This window comes from Canis lupus, chromosome 21 (genome assembly GCF_003254725.2).
Source record: "Canis lupus dingo isolate Sandy chromosome 21, ASM325472v2, whole genome shotgun sequence".
Classification (NCBI taxonomy): Eukaryota; Metazoa; Chordata; class Mammalia; order Carnivora; family Canidae; genus Canis; species Canis lupus.
Window position 1 is genome coordinate 47,708,016 of NC_064263.1, and position 19,472 is coordinate 47,727,487.

The window sequence follows — 19,472 nt, forward strand, 5'->3', positions numbered from 1 at the left end:
CCCCAAGCCGTCCTCCCGCTCGGTCTTGACCCCTGTGGGGAAGCATCTCTCCGGGAGCACGTGGATGCCCAGGCGCGCTCCCAGTTTTCTGGAGTTTGTCCAAAGACTTTTATTAATGACATAAGGACCCTCGTATGGAGTCTGCACCGGGATGGCACTTAGGCCGCAGGTAGTGCTGAGGACGCCCCAAGGCGCCCACGATGTGGATTCTGGGGTGACAGCTTGGCGCATTCAGAGTGAACTGAACACTCGTTAAGTATCCCTGCCTCCTCCCGGGGCTTCTGTCCTCTATTTATCCATCTTTGTCCATCTACGTCAACAGTTGTTTCCATGCAGATCTTTGACTTTTTAAAGCAAAAACTGGATGGAGGTAGCAGGAATAGTTCAGTGGAGATTGCTGCGTTAGGAAGAATATGGGCCTGAAGGAGCTTCGGATTCCAGGATTTTATACTCTGTTTACAGTCCAAGAATCTGTAGATTCTTTAAAAGAAAAGAAAAATGTGTCGAAATTGGGAATAAGGTGAGACACTAATTTCCCCGAGTGTGCAATTCCATCTGGAATCTAAGTTTCCAAAGAAAACTAAATTGTTTCAAGGAGTCGCGTTCTCTTTAATCATTATTTTTAAACACATGTACATTTTCAGAATGAAGATAAAGATGATAGGAACTTTGCCCCAGCGTCATACAGTTAAGATTCTCCTCTGATGCATGGCGGCAGGCGACTCATTTCTGGAACCTAGAACCTTGAAATGGTCCCCACAGGACTTATGTATGGGTACATACTTTGTTTTTATTTTTTATGTTTTATTTTATTTTTTTTTCATACTTTGTTTTTAAAAGGAAGCAACTGCCAATGGAAGGACCACCTGTTATTGCTCAGAGTGAGTTATAAAAAAATCATACAGATCTCAGTTCTTCATTATTATCCAAAAACACTTAGTTTCCTTTATGATGCATCATGGGCCATTTATTTTCAAGTCTTTTACTCTTTGGCACAGAAGGCAACTTTAGCAGAAGGATAAAGGTGGAGACGAGGAGGGACAGGAAAGGAAGCACCAGTACAGTGGCTCTGGTTGGTTGCTTCTTAACCCTGAACGGGCATTTCAAAAAGACATACCAGACGGAGGATTAGCTACTTTAATTTTTCAGAGAAGCAGCAAAATAATACTTGAGATGCTTTCTGACCCAGGAGGCAGGAGACAGAAAGCTATCAGGGGTGCTTTTCGCCATAACATTGACCTGCAAACTTCCCATTAGAATGGAGAACATGCTGGAACTCTCTGGAGTTCTACTTTCTAAGCTCACCTTCCTAACTAGTCTAAAAACCTCAACCAAAGTGTTTAACATCTTTGGACTCTACTTTGTTGAAACATTGAACTCCTGACGCCTCCTGCCTTTTTGATTTCCCCTTCTCTGTTCTTTGGGGAGGGGCAGGTGGCTGTGTGAAAGCAGAGATAATGGCTTCCTGGGCCAAAGAGGAAAGCCCAGCTTTTAGTACACTTTTTTTTTTTTTTTTTTTTTTTAGTTCACTTTTAAGAAATAATTTCGCTGAGTAAACCAGTTTCTAGGGAAGACCCTTTGTTTTAATCAAGGGAGATTAATGTTTGCTTTTGCCTTTGATTTCAGCTTTATAATACCTAGAAAGATCAGGAGATACTCAGAAAAAAAAACCCTTATTGTAAGACTTTAGAAATATTCACCATCACTTGAAAAAGAGACACACTCTCTTACTCTAAGCAGGCGTGGGGACTTTTCCTTCCATGAAAACTGTGAAGTAATCAGTGCCTGAGCCAAATCCCCTCCCTGATATTACTCAGCATTTTTCAAGAAGTCACTATAGATGCCAGAATCGTTATCTGTAACAATGAAATACTGTCTGTAAAGCCGAATTTCTCCATTAGTTTAATGTAGGATCTTTGTTTTCAGCCCTGGATGTGAGCTCTTCATGTACTACTTACAAGTTTTGTTCTTTAAAATCTCTAAGCTTCAGCTACTACCTCTGTGAAATGAAGATATCACCTGGCAAAGTCCTAATGTGTTCAGCAGTTTGTCTGGCACACAGACTGGGGCTCATAAATATAGTGAATAATTAATAATAATGATGATAGTTACTCTTCTTCCCAGGCCCGTCCGCCTCTTTGTGGACTACTTAGGAGTAGAACAACATCCTCAGCGATTCCCTTATAAGTTGTTGCCCTTTATTTTACTTTGTCTCACTTTTGTTGTTTTGGGGTATTTTTAAGGAAAACAAGACTCGAGGCCATCTAGAAGATCCCGTACAGTCGTCTTGGGCTGCAGTCACAAACTACCCAAACTGCTATGCCCATTTCTCAGGAAAGCCTCTCAAAACTTCCCATAGAGTAAGTTTAGATATTCATTTCATAATTTCAAAATTTCACTGCAAATAAATCGGACCTCTTCACTCTCCACTCAACCTGTATTTATCGAGCTCTTGCTGTATGCCGGGCAGGGTGCTTAGCGATGGCGTTATCAAGGACACTTTCATTCTTGAACCTATTACTGCAAAAACCTTCTTCAGAGGACTTTGGATAGTAGGAAGGCTGAGAGCTTTGCTCAACACCACCCTTTTTTTATATATATATATATTTTATACATTTATTCATGAGAGACCCAGAGAGAGAGATAGAGAGAGAAAGAGAGAGAGAGGGGCAGAGACACAGGCAGAGGGAGAAGCAGGCTCCATGTAGGAGCCCGATGCGGGACTCGATCCCGGGACTTCAGGATCAGGCCCTGGGCTGAAGGCAGGTGCCAAACCGCTGAGCCCCCCAGGGATCCCCTCAACACCTTTATGCAAATTGTAGGAAACTCTGCATTTTTCCAGGAAGGTGTTGACATTTTCGTTTACTGACAATGCCCCCCTGTAAGTTTTGTTTTCTGAAGAGGTCTGCATATACTTTTATTTTTTAAGATATTTTTAATTTTTTATTCCACTTTGATTACATTTCATATTGTTTTGTTAGGAAGCTTAATAAATTAGGAAGTAAAATGTGAGAATCCTGGGGTGGGGGGAAAGAGCATTCCACAGTTTATTTCTGAAGTCTCACGGGTACACCGGCGTGTCTTAGGCTCACAGAGAACGGGGAGTGTGTGTTTGCCTTTGCCTTAGCACATATTGGAGGAACACATTAGCTGGCAAGTCGGCAGTGATATCTGGTGAAAGTCCAACTGTGCTTCCCAGCCTGGCTTGCTCTGTTCATTTGATTTAGGATGGATTTCATGTGTCATTCAAAAGTGGGCAAGAAAAGGACAATGTGAGTTCTGGCTTCTGGTGGCTGTTATTTACCAATACAGCCAGCAAGACTTTCAGGGAAACCATAGGTCACATCAAACACAGCCTGTCCTAAAAGGCTTGGGTTTAATGGGATTAGCTGAAGCTGTTAAGTGATTCATCATTATTCGAAGGGACATTTGGTTAAACATGAAAAGAGTGTTTTTAATAGTTCCAGGGAATCAAACACTTCCTACTCAGAAAGTGGTTTAATAATAATAATGGTCTTTACACGTACGTGGGAATTTGTGGACCACAAAGCACTTATATTCTCCTTTTTTTCAAAATAAATTGCTTGCTGTGACAGGTGCCCACCTCTAAAGCCTCTTAGCAACCATCCTGCTTTGTGTCCAGTTCCTGGTTCACAATACCCTGAAGGGACATTGTTGGGGGAAACACCTAGTTTCAGAATCTCTGATGTCCACTGTTTAAGCCTCATTTTCCTCTCACTCATGTCTTAAGGATCTAGAACTTTCCTAGTCTCTTCCCCTGTTAAAAACAAAACAAATTCTGAAGCCATTTATACAGTGAAAGAAATGCATTCACACATGTGTACTGACTTGCCCTGGTATTTTGACAGGTGATTCTTTTATTTATGACTAAAGAGAAGGCATTGATTGCCTCCTTCTAAAATTATGAATAATAATAATAATAATAATAATAATTCATGAAAATTCATAATTCGTAAAGTTCCTGCAACATAGAAGAAAAAAGTTGGGGGGGAGATATTCCGGGGCCAAAAACTATACTTCTCTTAGGCTACTGAATAGCATCCTGATCAGCACAAAGGACTGGGCATCTCATCTAATTGAGAACCCCTCAGGTCGTCTACTCTGTCCCTTAATTCCTACCCTTCTCTTTCTTTACTTCCTCAGTAGATTTCCCACATGAATACAACTCAGGCCCCCCAGTGATAATCTCCCAATGAGGGAGAGCCAAACCATGAAGAGAATATAGACATTTTTCAACCCAAATAGAAAACACAGGTGTCTAGGACCATTTTTTTTTAAATCCTACATACACCTTAAATGGCTCAGAAGAATTACTGTTGTCTCAAAGTAAGAATATTGAGGTTTACAATGATGACTTTGAATGAGCAAAAGCAGTATAGAGTTTGTGATAAATACGTGCCCTCTACTTAGGAATGAAGAGAAGTGATAAATAAGAAATTCCATCAGAGGTAATTATGAGTGTTTCAAAGCTATCAAGAAGTTCATTTATCCAAAACATCACACTTCTTGAGGGTTGTCAGGAGCTGAGGTCTTCCTTTGAATCTAGGATTTAGCATTAGACTCTGCCCATGGATGTCACTGCAAAAAAAAAAAAAAAAATACTGGGCATTGATGATGGTATAAATCAACTTCTCACAAGAAACCTATGCCTTAAAAAAAAAAGGTCAACCTTTTAATATTTTAGTATTTTAGAACTGTGCAGATGTTTAGGAAATACTAATGTGAAATGTATAGATAAATGTAAAATAGTTGTACCGTGGTGGAAAGAACCAAGGTCTCAAATTCCCTGTGATCGAAATTCTGTCCCTATCTCTGAACTTGGGAATTGAGCTTTTTCTGAGCTGCAGGTGCTTTTCCAGACCCACCCCCCAGGGTAATGCCCACCTCTCAGGATTGCAGTGGAGGATAATAATCACACCACCACCAAACACAGCAGCAGCAGCAGCCGCAGCAAGCACAGTGTGGATACTACCCCTGCCCACTGTCCCAAAAGCTTACAAGTCCAGTGCATTGTTTGATACTCGGTAACCCGTTAGTAGTGATATACATCATTTTTCCTATTTTCAGGGCGAGGGAATTGAGGGTTAGGTGCTCTATGCATTAACTCTTGATGAGCAGTCGATCTGAGCCGTGAACACACCCCTCCCTGATTCTGAGCTGCCCTCCCTGCTGAACTGCATCACAAAGCAGCAATTACTTTAAATGCTGGTTGGTTTCAACCCTGCAGGCATGTGAGAAACCAGCAGCAGCTGCAGGATCCAGGTTCCCCCAAATAGGAGTCCCCGCATTCACCCCCTCACTAGAACTGAAATGCAGTGGGCCTCGGAGGATAGGACTTCCCTGTGCGTAGAATTGGAGGGACATGAAACCATTTTGCAAATGCACTGTATTAGTCTTGGCATACTTGTATCATTGCATTTCTAGAAAGTTCATAGGCCGACCCAAAGACATCTGTCAAAATGACTCCTAAAATGGTATAGATTTTATGTTTGGCTTTGGTGCACTAGTAACAGTTTAGGCAGGGGGAGAGGGGTTGGGCTTTGCCGATATATGCACAAGGTCCAGCTTAAACCCAGTTTCCATCACTCACTGGTACCTCGAGCGATGTGTCTCATCTGCCCTAGCTCATTTCTCTCAATTATATGAGCTAAATTTTCAAGATCTAAAGAATCACCCAGAGTTTTTGTTAAATGCAAATTCTTCAGTCGCTCCAGATTTATGATCTCATCTCCCTCCAGAGGAGGCGACTAGGAATCTGTGTTCTTAGCAAACATGCAGCCTCCAGGGCTCTAACCACGGAACCCATTTTGAGAAACAGTTTTATAAAATAAAATAACTGTGTATGCACTGAGATAATGAATTTCGGTGTGTGGACTGCAGCAGGTTGTAAATAGGTGTCCTCTACTATTAGTAGAGACGAAGTAGGTACAGCCTAGATAAACTTAGCCAAACACATGCATTTAGTCCATGAAAATGGAACTTTAGTGTGTTTCTAATATTAACTATAATCCCCTAATCCTTCCTTTTTAAGGTCGGATGAAGTTCCTAAATAGGAGTTACCGTCTTGTCTCATTTACTGGACACTTCGGTAAATAAGTTGTAAGACTTGTAGAGCTGAGTGCTCAGACTTTGCCTTTGGCTGTTCAATCTTGACCCTAATAAATGCCTCAAATGCTGTCAATTCTTTATATTTGCTGTAGGTGTTTTAGGTCCTATTTTTGTAACTGTATAACTTTTTGAAAAACGAGGGGGCTTTAGTGAGCACCCTCCCGTGATGAATTATCTCACAGTGGTGTCTTTAAGGTACAATACATGGTAAAAGTTTATAGTTCTTGATTTCTGCCTAGGGAAGATGTGTGGTAGGCTTGTGGTATTTTATTTATCTATTTTTAATGATTCACCGTCATAATTTAAAGTCAATGAATAAAGCACTCTAAAAATAAATTAAAAAAGAAAGAAAAATATAAAAAAGAAAAAATCACTCTGTGAAATAAGCAGGATATGAAATCACAGAATGTTGTTTGAATCTTAAGACTCTTCATACAGTGATCGGGACAAGCTGATTTTAATGGGTTTCAATCTCCTTACTTATGAACTCAGAATAACAAGTGCTGTGATTAAATGCCTATTCTTTGCCAGACACTAGAGTGTTTTGCCCATAGTAACTCACTTAATCTTCCTAAAGACTGATCTCTGTTACTGTAATTGCATAGACGAGGAAACCGAAGGACAGAAAAGCTGGTGCTCAAGGTCGCACAAGTAGGAGAGGTCGAGCTAAGGAGCTAAGGTGGCCGTCTGGCGGGTAGGAATGCCACGAGGATCAGCAAGTCTGCGGGGTTAGTTCCTCCTACAGGAACTGCTTGTATCGTGGCCTCGGGACTTGGTGACTAATATTTTTATAAAACGCCAGTCGCTAACCTAACACCCTAACCTCAAATCAGTGAAATTAAGGGTTGTCCATTACTCAGCACAGCGTTTTTGCTCTTTATCTACACGATGGGCACTATCCACTTGGTTGTGCCAACGCTTCCCAAATCATTTTTCAAATAATTCTCCCCAAGGTTAGCTGACTGCAAAGATCCAACTTCTCTTTCCTTTTAGATGAAGTGAGTTTGATTCACTAACTTTAAGCTCAACTCAGACCTATTCAAAAGACATCAAAACACATTTTAGCTGTGAACTGGTGGGTCCTAACAGACACAGGGGCGCACTTGCAGCCGGTGGTACACTTAGAGTCTCCCTAAGATGCCCTTGACTACCAACCGCACACTGCAACACAGGATGGCCTCAGAGAGAGGTAAATGGTCAAGACCTTGAGTGGTGATGTCAAGCAGCTTGGATTCAAATGATGCTTCTTGGGGCTCCTGGGTGGCTCAGTTGGTTGAGTGTCCAATTCTTGATTTGGGCTCAGGTTGTGATCTCAGGGTCCTGGGATCCAGCCCACGTGGGGCTCTGCAAGCAAGGAGTCTGCTTGAAAATTTCTCTCCCTTTCTCTCTGCCTCTCCCCCTGCTCACACGCTCACTCTCTCTTTCTCTGTAAAATAAATAAATAAACCTTTAAAAAATGATGCTTCTTATGGTTTGTTATGTATGATTTTTGCCACAATTTTTACTTCTCTAAATTTCCCATTTTCTCCTATATATATTTGGATTGGTAGGGTTGTTTAGGGGGTTACTTGCTATAGTGTATACTAAAAAAAAAAAAAAAAAAGACATATGCCAATTTGCCTCTTTTTTTTTTTTTTTGCTACTTTTTCAGATCTTAAGACGTTCTAAGACATCCCAACACAATTAATGCTTACAGTATAAATGTTCCTACTAAACATAGGTCGGGAAAAGTCAAGCTTAATATCTTTTCTTTATAGTTCAGCACTTTGACTTCTTTTGAATCATGTTACATCTATAAATTTCGACATAACAAGGGTATAAAATTCAGAATACAGAGTCATCAAAAAATAATTCACATAATTGTTAGTCTCTGAATTCGCATTTCCTTCTGATACAGCATTAGCAATTTTTGATGGTTTGATATTTTGCTTGCAAAATTATAGATATTCATGAAATGAAAGTATGGAACATGACAACCGAGAAAGAATTTTATTTCGACAGGGATCAAAATGCATCTTCCCCTTCACCATATTTTATATGTTATAAAATATATCATGGTCCCCCCCAAAAAAAAAAAATATATATATATATATCATGGCCTGTTATCATAAGAAAGCAGCAGGTTTCAGATGTCAGCCACTGACAATAGGTATAGAAAATCGAGGGTAAGAGAGTAAATTCAAATTTCCTTATTGAGGAAAATACTGCCTTTTAGAATACTATCTTTGGTATAATGCGTCTGTTGGAGCACTCATATTTTGAATGATGTTTTTCTATTTCTCACACATTGCTCCAAGACAAGTGAGTTGGTGGTATGTGCCCCATGGAACAGCTTGCGGTTAGTCATGACTCTTACCAGATGTGAAGAAATCACCCACTCAGAGGCACTTCTACCCATTTAGACAACAGTACTCTAGAATTTAAATCACAGGTACACAGTTACTTTAGTGCATAGTCCATAAAATAATGTTTTTCAAGACTTTATATGGTCTAAAGACACGATATAACTGAACAGGGAATGTGTGTACATGAGAATATTTCTATCTAAATATAATTCCAAAACCTAATTCTCATAATTTCCTTCATATAGCCTGAGCCCTGTGTGGTGCTTGAGTACTGCATTGTCTTTAGGAATGGCACGATCTGTTACCAAAAAGTAAAAAAGGGATGGGAAAAATCTGAACATTTCGTTGCTTCAGACCTAGTCTTGAAAAATAGCCTTTCATAACCAACTAGAAATGTGGCAATCAAGGCTTCTTCGCAATCACCTGATATTCCTTCCTTCAGCCTAGTTAGAAATCCTTGATGTGAAGGATGCTCAACACATATAAGGCTTAGTATGTCTGAATTTTATTTCTGCCAAGAATATTTTGTCAGATTTAAATCTATTTAACTCCTCAGTGAATGGAAAGATGTTATCATGTGTTCACTGAACACCATTGAAAATAGCGGCCCTAAAGCATGGAGGGTTTGTAAGTGAGCTTGTTACTGTGCGCTTGACATGCATTAACTCATCTAATTCTTTCAGAAATCCATCAAAGAAGGTACTAGCCACTCCACCTTGCAATAGGGAAATTGAGGCCTGGCATGAGAAATGGTTTACTTAGTAATATAAGATGAACATTTAGTAAATGTAAGACAGGTGCTTAACAGAGCTGGCATTGAAACCAGCAAATATGGTCTTGTTCTCTGAAGAAGTCTTACCAAGGTGGCTGAAAAGAGCGGCTAACAGTACAGAGCCTGTGTGTGCGTCGGTGTGCCAGCCATAATTATGGGCCTTCACGTAATTCTTCATTAACACTTTAAAGGAAAAGTGTAAGACTGAGACGTTAAGGAAGTTGCCCATGGCCACAGAGCTGATGTGTGGCAAACACGAGATCAATCCCATAGGCTTGCTGGTGTACCGAGAGGTACATGAGGTTTAGGGAGACTGGCTTCTTTCTGCCATTAGTTACCCCGAAAAAAAATTGGATTGGGAAAAATAGCATGTTGAAAACAGTCATGCTAAGCATTTCAGGGTATGATCTTTGTATGTCACGCACAGTCGAAGGACTGTGGCCTCTTGTGAAATTCTCTCAGGTACGAGATACAACAGAGATATCAGCCAAGAATCTTCCAGAATTTCTGTTACAGCTTATATCTCACTTTTTCCAGGGATGGTGACGAACTATGAAGGTTTTCTTACCATCTCAGACTCTCTTCCGTTCTCCTACTATGCTAGACCGCCTTCTCCTTGAGTACCCATTCCCTTTATTGTGTCCTCTACCCTCTACCCTGCCCTCTCAAATCCAGGTTTAACATTTATTGTTATTTCGCCTGGATGTGAATACTGAGTTCTAAGTTTTCGCTGGAATAGGAAATGACGGGGGACCAGGAATCATGGTACATGATGCAGCTTATCCCAGGCCCCACAATTGTGTGTTTTGGCAAATACTTTACTGAACATCTACTGTGTTCTAGGCACCATGCTCAACATTGAAAATACACCGTTCAATAAGATTTGACATCTGCTGAGGAAGCTTTGCTAAAGTTTATGTTCCTTTCCATTGATACCTCTATGTTGAAACGCCGTGAGCGTCTCTTAGCCATTTATATTTAAGAAATAACTGGCTGTCATCAGTTGGGACACCTGCTTTAATCATACAAGTGTTCTTGTGGTCAAGGAATCACTTAAAATTTTGAGAGGAAACAAGAGAGCCTTAAGAACAGCTGTCGTCAGCCTTGTCCTTGGGATAAACTCCAGGGAGCTGATCCAGCGTTGAAATCCAAATGCACTGCCTGTATTAGTGTTTTGGAAGTATTTTCAAATAAAATTTTCCAGTATCTGATGTTTGTAAGGCAGTAGTGTAAGATGGTAGCCGCATACAGAACCTTCAGATTCGTGCACTGTCAGTGCACAAAGGCAGCTATCGATGCTGTAGAGCAGAGAAGGCAAATAAATGATCATTCCCCCTCTTTCGGGCAAGTCAAATCCCGACTTCAAAATACTTCTTTACGTGGCCTTCTCAGGACAGAGTTCAGGTGGACATGAAAGTCTTTTGTCACACTTGTTATTGAATCTGGAATTCACCTCTACCTAGACCCCCGGTGAGAACACGTCAGGGTCACTTCTTTTATACTCTCTTGCTGGGTTTGGTCTGCCCTCATCAGTCTCTTAAGGACAGGGTGGCACATTTTTCTGCTTTTCGATAGTCCTTGTTGGAGAAAAGAAGTTAAGACAGTGGGGGGAGAAAAGAGGAATCAGAGCAAAAACAATAAGTTTGGGATTTCATGTAATGATGGAGTTATGAAATAATCCAGATACTGCTTGCATCGTACCTTGGAAGTCCGGGTATCTTTTGCAGGAGTGCAGACCTGTGGCCTGCTGGTCGAGGCGCCGTCACCAACCCCAGCCACTCACCACGTCTGAGTAGGCTGCTTACTGGGAAGTGGATCTGCGCAGTGTCTTTGCTCATCGCCTAAATTAAAAAGTGTTTTCTGATATTCAAATACCATGATCATTGTAGAAAATGTGGAAAAACATTATCACCTTCAAAAACTGTGCCTGTTCAAACATTCTACAAATTTTAAAATAATTAGGTTCTGATTTTCTAGTTTATCGCAACTTAGGCTTATTTACCACTTTTCTAGTTTATCATTATGTAGGCTTAATTGTATGTGTAGGTATGTCCATGTTCAGTGTTTTTTTTTTTACAAGTTTCACGTTTTGGATATATATATAATTATATATATATATATAATTTTTATTTTATTATTTTTATTTTTTTATTTTATTATTTATTTTATTATTTTTCCCAATTGGAACAAGTACAACTTGTTATACTTGCAATTTCTTTTTTTTTTTTTAGAAGATACAGATTTATTTGATGGGATACATTCTCATGATACATATGTGAATGAAAACTTTTTGACTCTAGAATAATTAAGACAGGAATAGTAATCCCTAAATATTATAACTTTGAACTGCAGAATGGCATCGTTTTTCAGCCCAGGGAATTTATTGTAGCAATGCTTTAATTATTTTGGATTCTTTCATTCTTGCCTCTTTATTTAACCATCACAATTGATTGTAAAAACTCAATTTATCCTCCCTTTTTAAAAAAATTGTCAGGTCCCCACCTCATTGTATTCTGGAAGCTGCTTACGATTCTCTTTTCTACCAATGACTCAGTCTCTCTATGAGTTGATTCTGTTCTTTATTTGTTCAAAAAGCACTTTTAATGTCAACCAACAAATTATTAACCCTAAATTATGTCTTTTATTTTACCCAGCCCTGTTTTCATATTGATGCTTTGTAACATATTTTTTTTTAAGAATTCACTTTTATTTAGGGGGAAATTGCAGATTTCTGTCTACATTTTATTTGTTTATTGTAACATATCTTATTCAAAGTTTTTCTCTCCTGCAACCTTTGAGACATATTATTTCTTCTCATATTGAAAAAAAAATAAAAGAGAGAGAGAGAGAGACATTTCATTAGTCCTGTAACTTACTTTCTAATCCTCATCGTAGAGGAAGGGGACAGCTTTTCCAGATGTGGTAATGGTGAACTCAACCCCAAATCCCTTCAACTTTCTTGCAGCAATACAGCACCAAAGGTGCCTTGACATCTTTATTTGATCAATCTGGCTTTGTCTATTCCGGAATTCTTTCCTAGTTTCTAGCATTGAGGTAGGAATGAAGAATCATCCATTACTTTTTCGAGTTCTCTCCCTCCCATCTTTTTAACCACTGGGGAGGAGGGGGTAGTTCAGAGAGGGAGTGACCTTTACCAAGTGACTTCTCCAGAATTCTCTTAGAAATTTAAGTGAAAACTTTACCAATATATGGATTATATTTGTGAAAATGGATGTGCCTTGCTCTTTTTTTCCCCCCGCATTTTCTTTAATGCTCCCTGGATTTTATGTTTACTATTTTCCTTCGCTTTCTGTCTTTGCTAAATTAAATTTAGTTTGCTGGTTTTCAGCTTCAATAGTTTGAAAGGTATATATTCTGTTTTAGATTTTACAGATGCTCCAGCCTGTGCTCGCTGTTCAGTAAATATTCAATCAATCACACATTCCCCTCCTTATTTATCTTGATTACATTTGTCCATCCAAGCAATTTTTCTATAAATTTGAAACTGTTCTGGGTTTTAAATCTCTCTATAACTAAACCTGTCTACTTCCCCTATTTCCTTGAACATAATCACAATGAATTCTAATTTTCTGTGTATTTGCTGTTACTACCACCCACCAATAAACTATACTCTGTTGAGAACAGGTTCTTATTAATTTTTTATCACCAAAATTAAAATTGCCTGATATACAGTAGGTACTTATTTCTATTTTTGAAAAATTGCTATGCAATAAAAATCGAGACCTCTATTAAAATTTTTAGTTATTTTTTTCTTTTGTGAGCCTAAAGCATATTTTTCTGAAAGTAAATGATTCAGCATCTGAAAAGAGACTCCTGCAGAACTGTACTAATTAGGAAGTATTGCCAAGACAACTGTTGCTGATTTCTGTTGAAATACCTTAAAAAAATTAAAAAAATATATATTTGGGCATGGTTTAAAACAGTAGAATAGTGACCATTTTTTTTTTTAAGACAGTATCTTCTTGCCCATCCCTTTGCGCTCTCTAGGCTCTATTTGCGAAAACAATTTCTTTAGCTTTTCTACTTACTAATGTTTGTTCTGGGACTTTTATATTTTCTAAATTATATACCTATGTTACAATTTTTGTTACATTAAAATGTCTATTGATTTTCTGTTGAGTTAGTGGAAATTTAACTTTTCATAATGCCACTATCTCACCTCTGCAATTCCTGCTTCCTTATTTTCCCAATAAAGCATTACTACTCTTGATTAAATCAATAGTTAATGTATATATTATTTTCACATTAAAATTGTTTAGTGCTTAGTCAAGTGATAAGTATCGTATACCAAGATGAATATCTTTTCAAGTAAGATTTCTTCTTTTTTTGAAAAACTTATTTTTGCATTTGCTATATTTTCATAACTCTTCCATAATTTTTTAATGTTCAAAAGTAATTTATCAAATGCCTCACATTTTTCCTGACACTTGAAACATATAAAATTATAACTTGTTTTCCTTAAAATGCCCCTCTCTCTTACCTGTCTCCTGCTCTGTTGAGAAATTTTTAAATTTCAGGATTAGTGCAGAACCGTCATACTGGGATTTCTCTTCCCACTTTTTAAATATTAGATCTCCTTTCTTGATCCAATGTCTTACCCTTTTCTTTTTTCTTTTGATTTGCTGCCATATTTTACTAGGACATTCTCTAATAGCTTTTTAAGAAAATGTGTTTTAGGAGTTAATTTTTTGAGCCTTTGTATATCATAAATGTCTTTTTTTTTTTTCCTACCTGAAAAGTTGATTGAATCTTTGGCTAGATAAAGAATTTGGACATTATTTCTTCTCAAAGCTTTTATGTCATTATTCTGCTGCTGACTTCCAACAGATAGATTTGCTTTCAAATAGCCTAATATCATTTTGGATTCAAATCAAGTCTCTTTTGTGACTTTTCATTTCTTTTCTCCTCATTACCCTTCCTCCCAAGTATTCAGTCCTGCACAATACCAATTCTTCTAAGCTTTTTAGCTCTTCTCTTTAGGGGCACCTGGGTGGCTCAGTGGTTGAGCATCTGCCTTTGAGCATCAGGTCTGATCCCAGGGTCCAGGGATGGAGCCCCTGCATCAAGTTTCCTGCAGGGAGGCTGCTTCTCCCTCTGTCTGTGTCTCTGCCTCTTTCTCTGTGTCTCTCATGGATAGATTAATAAAATCTGTTAAAAAAAAAAAAAAGAATGATCTTCTCTTTATTTTTTTTTTATTTTTTATTTATTTATGATAGTCACAGAGAGAGAGAGAGAGAGAGAGAGGCAGAGACACAGGCAGAGGGAGAAGCAGGCTCCATGCACCGGGAGCCCGACGTGGGATTCGATCCCGGGTCTCCAGGATCGCGCCCTGGGCCAAAGGCAGGCGCCAAACCGCTGCGCCACCCAGGGATCCCTGATCTTCTCTTTAACTTGGCATTGTGTGAAATTTCATAATTTTGAATCTTGGCATGGTTCTAATTATTCACTATTCTGGTCACTTTGAATCTATAAAGTGATACCCTTTAATTCTGAGAGGTTTCCCTGTATTCTATAACAATTCTCTAATGTTTCATTTTATTCATTTTCTTAAGCTACTGTAAGATAAATGTTGGAGCTTTGGGGTTTTTTTCTTTTTGCTTTCATTCGTCTCTCTCTACATACACACTATATATGTGTGTGCATTGACACATTTGTGTATGTATATGTATGTTTGTGTTTATATATGCATCCATATACCCCCATATATACATATTTTTAATTTTAAAAGTATTGAGGCATAATTGACATACTATAAACTGCACATAATTAAAGTGTATGAGTTGATAAGTTTTGGCTGTATGAGTTGATAAGTTTTACCCAAACCATATCAATATTATGAAAGTATAGTTCATCCCCAAAGTCTTTTCAGGCTTCTCGCCACACCTCCTCCCTGCACCTGCCTGTCTCTCACGTCCCCAGACAATCACATGTGTACTTTCCATCACTTTAGATTACTTTGCCTTTTTTAGAATTCTATGGAAGTGGCATAATACAATATATACTCATGCTTGTCCTTTTAGTTCACTCCACAATTATTTTTATGTTCAGTTGTGTTGTTTGTATCAATAGCTCATCCCTTTGATTGCTGATTGGCATTACCTTATATGGTATATTCATTCACTATTGCTGCTGTAACAAATTAACACAAACCTTGTGACCTAAATGGCACAGATTTATTCTTATATTTCTTGTAGTCCAAATGAGTTTCACTGTATTGGAGTCAAACTGTTAGCTGCACCACAGCACCTGGCGGATGAACGTCTCTGTGGATATGTCAGTCTGTTCGAGCTCTCGGAGTCACCTGCAGAGTTACCTTCCGCAGGAAATGATGCTTCAGTGCATTGAATCGCTTAGTGAAGGCCTCGTGGAGTCTCCTGTGCAGGCTGTTATTGGAAGCTTTCTCTATTTTGTTGCCTTCTCCCTCACCTTATTTCTGCGTTTCGGAAGTTCCTTCCAGTCTCTCAGTTAACATGATCTCATCATGTATTCTTTGATCTCATAGATTAATAATTATTTATATTTTTTATTCTTATTTTAATGGGATTCTGGGAGTAGATATACAGGTGCTAAATGTTTGTGGTACAGCTTATTGAATGGATAAGCTGATGTCTCCGTAGCAGTGACAATCTTGAATAAGTGTCAATTGCGTATCCAGAGAAGGTTCTGCATTGACTTTTTAGATTTTACATCAAAAGCAAAGGCAACAGAAACAAAAACAAGTGGGACTACAGCAAACTGAGAACCTTCCACGTGGCAAAGGAAATAATCAACAAAATGAAAAGGCAGCTTACAGAATGTGAGAAGATATTTGAAAATCGCATCACTAAGAGGTTAATATCCAAAATATATGAAGAACTTATACACTCAATAGAGAAAAATATCCAATTAAAAAATGGACAGAGGAACTGAAGAGATAGTTTCCTAAGGATGACATACAGATGACCAACAGGTACATAAAAAGATGCTCAGCATCATTAATCATAGGGAGATACAAATCAAAACCACAATGAGATAATCACCTCATACCTCTTAGAATAGCTATTATCAAAAAGACAAGAAATAACCAACCAGTGCTGGCAAGGATAGGGAGAAAAAAGAACCCAGGTGTGCTGTTGGTGGGAATATAAATTGATGCAGCCACTATGGAAATCAGTATGGAGGTTCCTCAAAAAATTAAAAATAGAGCTACCACATGATCCAGCAATTCCACTTCTGGGTATTCATTCAAAGAAAAAAAAAACCCACTAAATCAAAAATATATTTCTATCCTATTTCTATTGCAGCATTATTCACAACAGCCAGGAGACAGAAGCAATCTGAGTGTCCATCAGTGGTTGATAAAGTGTGGTGTATATGCACAGGAATATTACTCAGCCATGAAAAAGGAAATCTTGCTATTTGCAACAGCATGGGTGGACCTTGAAGGCATTATGCTAAGTGAAATAAATCAGGAAGGAAAAGACAAATACCACATCATCTCACTGATATGTGGAACTTTAAACAAAGGAAGCTCACAGATACCAGATTGGTTATATCCAGATGCAGAGGGTGGGGTGGGTGGGCAAAATGGGGGAAGGACGTCAAAAGGGTACAAACTTCCAATTATAAGGTAAATCAATCATAGGGATTTAATGTACCACATGGTAACTACAGTTACTAACACCGTACTGAAAATTTGAAAGTTGCTAAGAGACTAGATCTTAAAAGTTCGCATCACAAGAAAAAAAATTGTAACTTATATTTTGACATGTTAACCAGATTTATTATGATTATTTTGCAATATATACAAATATTGAGTCATTATGTTGTGCCTCTGAAACTAATAGGTTATATGTCAGTTATACCTCATTAAAAAGACAAGTTCTGACATTAGATGTGTGAATGCAACATCACTTCTAAATTTTATCCTATTAAGCTTCACACTTTGGATGTGACTGCATTTTATACTTTTTTTGTCAGAAGCCAGAAAAGGCCAATTTAACTTAATTTTAAGTTTGGCTTAACTGTATCAGAGGTCGGTACTTAACACCCTGGCTAATGCAAAGCTGCTGTTTAAAATGAGAGGTATCCTGATCTTAATAAATGTCTAAAAGAAAGTTCTATCACCTTGGGAAGAAAGGCCCCTGGGTGTTTTTCCAAGTGTTTTGTAATTGCAGAAGTTTGGGAATATTAGATTTATATTTCATTTCGAATAATGACACTTTATTGTTCTACACTTTGTTCTACACATTTTGAAGAGACTTATTTTTATTGTAATATTTATAATGAAATATTATTGCACTTACCACAGAAATATGACTTGGAATATATTTGCAATATAACTATTGGTGTAATTGTAATGATTTAGTTGAACTGTGTTTGTTCATGCTTCTCCCTTATGAGTGCCAGGCAAAAAGAATAGAGGACGTTTGCAATAAACACATTTATTCTGAAGGAAAAACAAAGGGATCGTAATGAGGCTTCCAGTGTCAGCTGCCAGCTTTGGTGCTTGCTGATGATGTAGAAGGTAATATTTCTGGAAATATTGTTCCAACTCCTTTAAGTATGTCCTAGGTAGTATAGTAAGAACCACTTACAAAACTGCCAGTAAATATTTAGCTTTAGTTCTTTGGCTCTCTGGTTTCTTTTTGCAAAAACCTCCTGTTTCTTTAATATTTCCATCTCCTCTCCATGATTAGTTGTCTTCTGCTTCTGCCTGTGACTAGTGAACTCTGTGCCAGATTTTTGTAAAATGCCTTTTTTATTTTCTTTTCACTTATCACCATTGGGATGTAGCTGAACAGTTGCCAATGGTTTTCTTTTACTCACTGCCTGATTCACAAGCTCAGGAGAGTTAGTGGAAGCGTACATTACCATCTCCACTGACCCCCCTCCAGTAGGAGTTTTTAATATGAGGAAGATGATTAAATGTGACTCACAGTACATCTTCCCTCACTGATGTTCTGTGGATCTTGAGTCAAGTCACAGACTACCTCATTCTCAAGATGGTGCTCCACAATCCATCATCATCATCATCATCATCATTTTTCCATATTTGCTTTGAAACCAAATAATAATGATAAACACTTTTAGTGCCTACAGTATGTTAAATGGTCTTCTTGGAGTTTTATATATATTAATCTTTAATTTTCACAATAACTGTACAAGGTGGATTGTGTTTTTCCATCACTCCGTTATGGAAATGAAAGCTTTGAAGGCTTATGTAACTTAAATTCAGATTATTCTTCATGAACTCTAAACCAGCTACACTTGACTTGTTTCCCTCTTGTTTCATCGAGCAAGCCAATTTATCTTAAAGGAATGACCATTGACAAGCAAAAGCTGCGGATTTTTAAGCAGTGGCCTTATAGCAGTTTTGAACTCGTGTTGGCTGGGACTGATCCTAACCAGAGGGGTTTCACCACCAACTTCAAGTGTGTGAACAAAGTGTGCTTCTGGCATATGCTTCAGATAATCAGATGATCTCCTAATAATTTGATTTTGGGGGAAAGGAATTACCTTCCTGTGAACTCCAGTATAACATTACACCGTCTTTCTCCAAATATTCATTAAGATTATGTCATATTTTGTTCTTGGCTACAGTTCTGAATTAACTTACATAATCTTTCTTGTTAGTCTCTCCCATGAAGGAAGCCGTCATATGCATCCTCTTTATAGTATTATTCCCATCAATGGTGCTTTACACATAGGATATGTTCAATAGATATTTCTTAAGTGAGTAGCTAAGTGCATGATCTGGAATCTTTCCTCAAGACTCTCATGACTCAACTGGTGACACTAAAATATGCATGTATCAATTGAGAAAAAGTGATCGAACCGGCTGTTTGTCCTACAGTAAGTAATGTCATCTATGCATTTATCAAGAGAGTGGGAAATTTGGGGGAGTTGGAGTAATTAGGAATGTCATCATTCCCATTAAATTTAAATTTGTGCATGTCTAAGAGAGTGAGTCCTCCCATCATCCAGATGAGGAAGCTATGATCTAGAGAGACTAAACAACCTCCCCTAAATTATCCAGTTAGATATTGGCAGGACACAAACTCATCAGGTCATTCATGTGCAAACCTTAATTGATGCCCATTTTGGGGGTCTCTGTTAATCAGAGTTCATTGGCACCAAAGAGCACAGACTGGATGGCTTAAACAATAGAAATTGATTTCTCATAGTTCTAAAGGCTGGAAGTCCAAGATCAACGTGCCATAGGT

General features: G+C 38.2%; 1 protein-coding gene across 6 annotated transcripts in view; it reads left to right on the forward strand.

Moving 5' to 3' along the window:
- ANO3 (anoctamin 3) overlaps positions 1-19,472 on the forward strand; it is a 372,280-nt gene that overhangs the window by 132,305 nt on the left and 220,503 nt on the right. The gene's annotated exons all lie outside the window — the stretch shown is intronic.